This window comes from Crocodylus siamensis, chromosome 1 (assembly GCF_052110815.1).
Source record: "Crocodylus siamensis isolate JL-2025a chromosome 1, ASM5211081v1, whole genome shotgun sequence".
In the NCBI taxonomy this organism is placed as follows: Eukaryota; Metazoa; Chordata; order Crocodylia; family Crocodylidae; genus Crocodylus; species Crocodylus siamensis.
Window position 1 is genome coordinate 59,379,289 of NC_143395.1, and position 9,781 is coordinate 59,389,069.

General features: G+C 44.1%; 1 long non-coding RNA gene across 1 annotated transcript in view; it reads right to left on the reverse strand.

Annotated features, from left to right (window-relative positions):
- The window catches only part of LOC149872829 (uncharacterized), a 42,210-nt gene extending 35,494 nt beyond the window's left edge, over positions 1-6,716 (reverse strand). Inside the window, exon 1 of the long non-coding RNA XR_016439805.1 lies at positions 6,625-6,716. This is a non-coding gene — a long non-coding RNA (uncharacterized LOC149872829). The remainder of the gene's footprint in view (positions 1-6,624) is intronic.
- Positions 6,717-9,781: the final 3,065 nt, after the last annotated feature.

The window sequence follows — 9,781 nt, forward strand, 5'->3', positions numbered from 1 at the left end:
CTCTTCAGCCTCTGCAAGATCTTGTGGCCACCTACAAATTCATCTGGGTGTGGGGTAGCAAGGAATAGGAGATACTCCAAGTGTTGCCCTGGTAAACAGAGCAACTAGGAACAATGGCCACAAACTGACAGAGAGCAGATTTAAGTTAGACATCAGGAAGAAATCTTTACGGTATGGGTTGCCAGAATCTGGAATAGGCTTGCAACGTAGGTGGTATTCTCCCCTACCTTGGGGGTCTTCAAGAGGAGACTGGACAAGCACCTAGCTGGGGTCATCTGACCCTAGCACTCTTTTCTTCCCAGGGCAGGGGGTCAGAGTCAATGACCTACTGAGGTCCCTTCAGACCCACACATCTATGAATCAATCTATGTAGCCTTCTTTAAACTGTGTAGATTGGATGTTCAACAAATAGAATACATAGTTTCATAGTTTGTAGGGCTGGAAGGGACCCAAGCAGATCATCGAGTCCAACCCCCTGCCATGGCAGGAAAGAGTACTGGGGTCAAACGACCCCAGCAAGGTGTTCATCTAGCCTCCTCTTAAAGACCCCCAGGGTAGGAGCCAGCACCACTTCTCTAGGAAGTTGTTTCTAGATCCTAGTTGCCCTGACTGTGAAGTAGCACCTCCTGACATCTAGCTTAAATCTACCCTCTGCCATCTTGTGACCGTTATTCCTAGTCACTCCTGGTAATGCTTGGGGGAACAGGGACTCTTGCAATGCCTGCTGGTCCTCTCTGACTAGTTTGTAACCGGCCACTAGATCCCCCCTCAGCCTTCTCTTGTGGAGGCTGAACAGGTTCAGGTCCCATAGCCTCTCCTTGTAGGGCCTGCCCTGCTGCCCCCTGATCATGTGAGTGGCCCTCCTCTGGACCCTCTCCATGTTGTCCACATCCCTCTTGAAGTGCAGTGCCCAGAACTGGATGCAGTACTCCAGCTGTGGCCTGACCAGTGCCGCATAGAGGGGGAGGATCACCCCCTTGGATCTGCTTGAGATGCATCTGTGGATGCATGACAAAGATGAATATTCACTCATCAGTTGGCCAAGGCAGACAGATGTCTGCTGTGGCTAAGGCCAGGAGGTGAGGAATGCTCATGCATGTCTCCCAGCTCTGCTGGGATGGAAAAGCCCCAGTCCCTACCACATACTGTTGCCTTCCCCCCCACCCCTGACCTCAGCCACAGAGGGATGGGTGTGCAGGGTGGGGAACACATCTCTTTGCCTTGGCTTCCTCAGTGGTGGTCTGCACAGTGAGGGGGTGGAGTCCCTGGGGGAGGCAGGGGCATCCACCCCAATATGCAGGTCTGCCAGGCTGCAAATACACCACCCCTACCCCCTTGTCAGCCACCGCCCCTGCCTAAATCTGTCAGTCATGGGAGGTGCAGGTAGGGGGAATGGGCCTCTGATCTGGCCCCCCAACTAGGATCTACACAATGGGTGGATGGGGGGAAAGCCCCAGGGCATGGGTTTCCTCTGCTGTCATGCAGCTGCATTGGGCTGCAAACACCCCAGCCCTGTCCCCTTGCCAGCTCTGCACCTGTCAGCCATGGGTGTGTGCGGGAGGGGATGGACAGAGGTGTCTGGTCAGGGGCTGGAGCATTCAAAGCCTGGTGCAGCTGTGCTGCAGAGGGGACAGCCTTCACTTTGTGCAGACCCCAGGTGGGGGGCCAGAGTTAGGGGTGCCCACCCCTCCATGGCTGATACTTGGGGTGTTGGTGAGGGGCAAGGGCCCTGCCAGAGGGCTGGAGCATTCTCAGCCTGGTGGAACTGTGTTGTGAGGGAGAGAGCCCCTGCCTTGGGGGCTTTCTCTCCCACCCACTGTGAAGAGCCTAGCTGGGGGCCAGACCATGGATTCATTCCCCCTCCTCCTTCCCATGGCTGACAGGGATGGTGAGGGGCAGGGCTGGGATGTTTGCAGTCTGGCAGAGCTGCACTGTGGGGGATAAAGCCCCATGCCTTGAGGACTTTCCCTGTCACTGCTGTGCAGATTCTGGCTCAGGGGCTGTAGTGGGGGGTCCACTCCTTCCCCCCTCTCGCCTACCCCTTATGGCTGAGAGGTATGAGGGGGCCAAGCTGGGGTGATAGAGCTGCATTGTGGGGAGGGGTAAATCCCTGGCCTCAGGTGGCTTCCCTCCACCCCACCTCTTTGGGCCAGAGTGCCTCCCTTGCCCCCCTGTGCCATTGCTAGAGGGGGTGGGGAGGCTGCCTCAACTCTGTGATAGCCAGGAATGGGGCTGCCCATTCAGCTGTGAGGCAGAGTGGGGTCTGCAATGCATCCTGGGATGCTGGGGGACTGAGACCTAACTTGTATCAGGGACAGAAGTTTGATAGATTGGTTTAACCTAATTCAGTTAGGTCTGAGACTATATATCTATCCAGGTCTATCTTAAACTGGTGTTTGGCCATTTTGAATCTGTTCTATGTGCACTGTACTTCAGTTACAGGTTTAGACCAATTTCTGACTTATATCAGTTTATGTGTAATGCCTGTCCCTAGCCTTAGGTTCTTATAATACAGCATTGCTCTCTGAAAGCCAGCTAATATTTAGCATGTTGAATACAATTCGATTAGTAGGATTTAAAAAATGTTTATATTTACATTTATACACTGTGTTTTTCCTTCCCATTCCTTTTACATCTCACTTTCCTTTATATTTCTCCGAGAGGTTAATAAAAAAATAAGGCAAGACCTTGTGCACCAATTCACAGAGAAATCCAGAAGATCAATGCCATCCTAAACCAATGTATTCCCTAGAATCTGCTGCAAGGCAGGTGCATCAACATGTAGGCACTTTACCTCCATGCTGGAGATCAAGTAGAGTAGTTTCTTTTTAATGGAATCACACTACCAGCTCCTTCTCTGTATAGTACATCAAACACAGAAATATTCCTAGTAGCTCTACAGGTGGAGTGTAGAAGGAAACTGAAAAAGAGGAAATAATGGCAAAGAGCAAAACAGTTGTGAAAAAGTTTGAGGAATGGACTAATGGCTTTAGAAAAAGGAATGCAGAAAAAATTACAGGAATTGCCAATGCTTTTTGAGTGGCAAAAAGTATAGAAACAAGAATGTCAAGATTTCAGAGGATCTTTTAAAAGAGTACAGTGACTGTTCTATTCAGACAGGCAAAGATTCTTTTCCAGTAGTTGCTTCCTGATTTTCACAGAAAAATACATAGACATAGTTAAGCTGATAGTATGAATAAATATACCACAAGCTTGCAAGCTGCTTGATGTTTTAAAGGAGGTTACACATAGCTTAAATATTCAGTAAATATTTTACTACCTGTTAGCATACAGTTTAGCATTAGAATAAAAGTACTAGTAGTGATGACATGATACATTTAAGAAAGCATAGTAGACTAGGATGAAAACAACCAGTTGCTTTATAACTGTCCTGGTTGTAATTTCCATAGCTGCTGTATTTACTGGCATTTAAAAAATGGAAAATTAGAATCAATCAATGGAAAAGAATGTTTTCTAACTCTGCCATTATGCCATGCCATTAACAGTTCTCAACAATCAGGGAAAATGTGGTTACCTGGCTTGCAAGAAGATACATGTAGCTCATTAATTACTCTTCAAAATAACAGTTGATAATGTTTTTACTGCTTTAGAAAAAAAGTTATAGCTCATTAACAAGTTTACTTTTCTTCGATGGAAACTGAAAGGTTAAACCTTCTTAATATTCCTGAAGTACATACTTTTTGGTAGTCTTTTCAATATTGGCTGTATTTTTGGGTTATGTAAATGTTTACTGGATAGTTGTGGTGTCCTTTAGGGGGAAAAAAGCTAGAATCATCAGTATAAAAGTGAACAAATACGTTTTTCTAAATAAGTCACTTTTTTGGAGGGACGGCAAAACAAGTGATAGCCTATGACCTTGTGCTGAGTAGAAATGCTCAGGAAATGATTACTTTGATGCAAGAATTAGCTTATAGTTCCAAGCTCTGAGTTTATCTTATTTGTGGATGATGCTTTTGCTCTTCATACGTAATGTGAAAGAACTGTTTGGGTACACTGGGGTCCAAATGATTGTTACCAATTATATAATATATTCCTTATATCCATTGGGATATATCCATAGATGAGCTTAGGAGTTCACTTCAGATGCCTAAAGCCAGATTCAAAATCTTTAAACCCCATGATCAGCTGCTTCCTAAACTTGGAAGCACCTAATCTCCTTTGGTGACTCAGTATTTACCAGTGTAATTTGATATGTACCTAAAAATCTGCTTCTTGCCATGTCTAGATGAGTTGCAGTCCTAACCATGCTGAGCAGCTAGGTACTTAGATCATGTCTCAGCCTTTCTCTGAGCAAAAAGGAGGTGTTTTTTCAACTATCTGAACTACACAGCCTCCACATTCTGAATGAGTACTTTAGCCACTGAGATGTTAGACAAACAAAAGTACACTGATTATGTTTGAAAAGACCCATCTTTGGCTTTTGACAGAAAGGTCATAGGAACCTAACTCCAGAAGAGGTTTAAGTGCTGTAAATCCTGAGTGGAGGGAAGCACCTTAATTTTAGAAAGAGAGAGACAGAGAGATTTAAGGCACACCTTTCCCTGCAAGCTATGTTGAGCTGCTCCCCTGTCAGCTGGCTAGCTTATGTGAATGGGAAGGGAACTATTTCCCTAATCACCTAATCCAGCTTCTGGTTTATGACAGTACATATCCCAGACAAATACCTCACTGTCTAAAATGATTGTCTAACCTTTACTTAAAATATTCCAGTTATGAAGACAGTATCAAAACTAAGGAGAGTGGGCAAGGAGAAGGCAAGTGGAGTACTAACATCAGGCACCAACATGCAGGGCTGGGCAGTACAGCATAGTCCTTTGGGAGCCTACAGCCTGAGTGGCATGGTGCAGTGGGGGAGCTCATGGCTGAGGAGCTAAGGGTGAGTAGGGGTGGTTACAGTGCAGTGAAGCAGAGGGCCGCAGGATGGGGCGCAATGGGGGAGCACCCAGGTGCATGGTGCAGTGGGGCTTGTAAGGAGCAACAACAGGGGATGCACAGTGCAGGGGAGGGGAGCAGTGGGAGGGGGTACCAGGGGTCATGGTGCAGGAGGAAGGTACCTTATGTATGGTGTAGTAGCAGGGTGCAAGGTACAGCGTGGGGTGTCTGGCAGCACAGTGCAGTGGGGGATTGTGTGGGGGGCCTGACAGTTGCAGCAGCAGCTAGTGAATGTAAGGCTTTTTTTTTTTTAAAGACCTGGGATGCTGGGGCCAGGCGGGGCAGCCATTGTTGGGGCTGGGAGAATGGGAGAATGGGTGGAGGATGGGAGCTTATGGCAGAGTCCCCCCATACAGCGCGGGAAGTGGGGATTCCCCCCCTGCCTGGCAGGAGCCAGTGAGTGATAAAAAAGTGATATTTTTAAGACCTGGGATGCTGGGACCAGGTGAGACAGCCATTGATGGGGCTGGGAGAGATGGTGGGGGTTGGGAGGTGTTCAGAGGGACTGGGGGAGCAGGCAGGGGATGGAGCCTGGTGGGGGTCCCCCCATGGTCTTCTCCCCACTCCTCCTTTTCCTCCCCTTCCCAGCCCCTATTTACTGGCATGGAGCCTGGGTCCAGCTCCCTGCGGCGGCAAGCAGGGACTGTCCAAATCACCAAATCTTCCAGTCTTTTCTGAATCAATTTGGAGGCTTCGAATCAATTCAGACCTTTTTACTGGTCTCCTGATTTGATCCTGATTCAGAGATTTGGCCGCTGAATTGGGCCAAATCACAATATTGAATCAACACCTGAAGCTTCGCACAGCCCTACTGTATACTCTGTAAGTTTGTCACAATGGGATGTCAGTTGGGATATTCAGCAGCTGTTGCAGAATGAATAAAAAGAAAAAAATAAACATGCAAAGAAACATGATATTCCCTTCCATGTATTCGGATGTTTTTTCACACTCTTCTAGATCAAATTCAAGTATTATTTACTCCCCAAGTAAGTTACTTTATTTACCTCAGGCAGTGTACAAAGTACAAGATGACAGCTCCATCCATGATAGCAAATGTGCGATGAAGTCTCATTTTTGTGTTTGTATAAGCTTTAGTTGCTTTTATGCAAAACAATTTGTATCCTGCTAAATCATGAGTCCAGCATGTGAGCTGTCATATGCTTTCCCATTCTATTCAAAATTTACCCAGAGCTTTGCACTTTCCTCTAAGCAAAATTAGTAAGCTGATTTTTTTGTTGTTGGTGAAACTGAGGTTTCATTTTGTGCAGATCATAAGTGTTCTTTGGTCCTAAACCAAGGCTAATATGAGGAGTAAATGCTAGTGGCCAAACTGCAATTAAATATATAACGCCATCAATAATATGTAGGACTTGTACTTCAGAATACTTCAGATATACAGGTTATGACCTGCTTTTAAATCATGAATTACAAAACCAAAATGGCATTTCATTAACCAGGGAAATAAATATAGATAAATTTTTCATGTCTGTACAATAACTCTGATTGTAGGGAACCAGTTTATACCACTGACATATCATTTCTGAGTAAAGTGTGTTAAAAGCTGGCAGCTCCATTACATTTGCTAGTGCGAAGAGATCCAAGAGCAGAGTGACAGAGACATTATTACAGACAAGGTTCTTTGGGTGAGATTTTATTAGCTATCAGACTCACCCAAATATTTGGAAAAAATTTTTCTTAGCATTCTTTTGGGTTTACAAACTCTTCATCAGGTTGAGGAAGCCTCTGCAGTTGGTGCGTGTTCTTCCTGGGTGGAATGAAAAGTAAAGAAGCTAGAGGCTGGGCTGGTATGCATGCAAAACAGGCAGCCGGTGAAGATATAAATTGAAGAGTCAGTGGGTTAGAGACAGGCTGAGTTGGCGGGAGGGGGAAGAGAGAAGGGGGATTAATGTAGCAGGTAATTAGTGGAGAGGTACCTGGAGAGTCAGATGTCAGGCAGGTTATAATGTGTCATAAATCCAATGTCTATATTTAGTCCATGATTTTTTGTATCCAGGAGTTTGATGAAGTGAAGTTCATAGGCTTGTCTGTGAAAAGTGTTTTATTACAGGCAGTCCATGACTTACAATGCTTTGAGTTACAACATTTTGTACTTATAACGTTTATAAACTGACACCCTGTTTTAACTTTCTGACATCAGTTTTGACTTTGCAATGCTTGATCCAATGCCGTGCCACACCAATGAACAAGTTTGCTGCATTGCCCATCTCCCTGGAGAACATCTCGTCAAACTTCCTTAGACTCTTTCTTTACCAAAGCAGACAATACTCCAGAAAAACCTGCAGCAAAGACTCCTGAGAAGACTCCAGCCAAGAACCCTTCAAAAGGCCCAACCCAGAGCTCTTCACAAAGTCCAGCAAAGTTACCTCAAAGTAGTCCTTCCAAATCAATATGATAGCTATTTACAATATAAATACATTAATGTAGCTATATTGCTCATCTATAATTGATTGAATATAAAATTCTGGGTTATTTTTGGTGAAAATAGAGTATCAGGCCTTGGCTCAGGAACCAATTCCCCATTTATAACATTGTTTCCTATGGGAAAATTGGTTCTGATTTACAACATTTCGACTTAAGATGCAGTTTTAAGGAACTGATTCTATCATAAGTCTGAGGACTGCCTGTAATGTAAATTTGTATTATCTTGTAAAAATCCGATGCCTATAGCTAATAACAAATATCTTCATTTTTTGTTGTTGGGTGATAGAACTGAGATTAGTTTTGAGTGAATCACTCACAGGAGCATCCTTGTTGTCCATAAATTCTATTTATGTAGTATTCTATCTCCTTATTTATAACACTTTTTCACCATGGCTTCTGTGGTAATCACAAACAGTTTATTTTTACACCGTCTTTAAGAGATAATGAAATATCTGTACTGACAGGTGAAATTCTGAGCAAAAGAGCACATCAAGTACCTAAGTTGTACATATAGCTAAAAAGATATCCATGTGCAGGTCACTTACTTCCCTGAAAATATGGTTACTAACATACCATATCCAATTTGGGCCCTAAGCCAGTATCTTGTAATTCATAGTGACCAGTAACAGATGCTTCAGATGAAAATGCTGGAAACCTTACAGTGGTTGTTGGACAGATTACCCCAGGAAAGTCTCATTCTAATCTCAAATACAGATGTTATAAACCCTGAGACATGAGTTAATACAGCCCTTGCAAAACCTTTGATTTATGCAATTAAAAATAGCACTCTAGATTGTCTTGTGAACTGTTTAGGCATCTACTAGCTCTTCCCAGTTTGGGAACAAAATTATACTTGTAAGTTATAATTCACTTTTGAAACCCTGTGACAGATCAAGGAGGAAGAGTACAGATGTATGCATTAGTGTTCAGTGGTATTGCCAAATAAAGAGAGCAGAATTCCTTAGGATTTGTATATACATATAGGAACCTCACTTCTATAGCTTCACTGCTGCATAACTTTAGGTTTCATCTCAGTGCAAACCTAAAGGAAAGACTGCTTTTTACAGCTGTTTTTAAGAGCGCTGGAGTTTCCTCCCTCTAAAGAGCAATGAGCCACAACTGAGGTTAGAAACACAAAGACCAACACCTGTGAAAGGCTCTACTGAAAGAGGAGGTTATTTTAACTTGCTTTGCCATTTGTAGGATCACATTTTTACTAGCCTTACCACAACATAGTCATACTCCTCTGTCTGTGACTTTCTAGGCACACTAGAGCTGTGACCAAACACAAGTGCATGTCTGCAGAGCACTTTAAAAGTGCCCAATCCCAACACAATCTGAACCCTTGTTACCTGAGGGTTCAGATGTAGGTTCTTCAAACTGGAGCACTGTCGTTAACTTCTGTTTGTGTGTCTCCTGGTGCTATTTTCAGAATGGAAGGGAGGAAAAAGAGCAGAGAGAGCACATGCTGGGGGTTACCCAGCCACCTCTGGGGAGCTCCAATCCATCCTTTCCCACTCCAGTACAGCTGGAGAAACTGCAGAATGGATGTCCCTTCCCTGCCTTCTCCCCTTCCCATCCTGAGACAGAATGGGAGCTGGTAGAGGAGGGGCAGAGCTTGGGGAAGAGGCTGCAGAGACACAGCCTGTCTTCTTGGATGGGCTCCGAATTGAAGCTCAATCACTCACCCTCTTAACCGAATGTCTAACGTCTCTTGGGTCGGGAGGGCCGGTGTAACTCATGGTGTTTTCTGTGAAGTGCCATGAGTTAGACCCAGGAGTTGCACTTTTGTGTGCACCTTCCAACTGCTATAATATCTAGAAAAAGAAATAGTATTTTAAACAAATAAATCTGATTTCAAACTGGTAAACAATACAGAAAAAAGACAGAAACAAATGAAATTTTGGAAGCAGAAGTCCTCCTTTACGCAAATGATTCTCTGGAGAACAAAAATACTGATATATGCCTTTAGTGGTGTAGAAGTAATTGCCTTACTTGACTAGAAAAACAGACAGAGACCAGAAGGCTGATACTGATTATTTCAGTTAAATGTTCTGAGATAAGAAATCCTGCATGCCTTGGGTTATCCTTAGGTTATCTTGATATCTTGCCCTGTGTATAGATAGTTTGTTTAAGTACACTTCCTAAATTTCTGTGTAATTTACTATTGTTTTGTTTCTCCAAGGTTGTGTTTTTTATCTCTTTCTCTGTCTTAAGTATAAATACGCTTGTAAACTTAGAGAGTCTGAGAAATTCTTTGAAACAGACAAGGGTGGTTCCCCTTGCTGTATGGAATTCTCCCTGTGATCGCAGTATAGCCTTAAATAAAGAAAAGCTGGCTCTGTCAGTTCTGATTCAACCACAGCGCAAAGTTTGATTTCTTCCA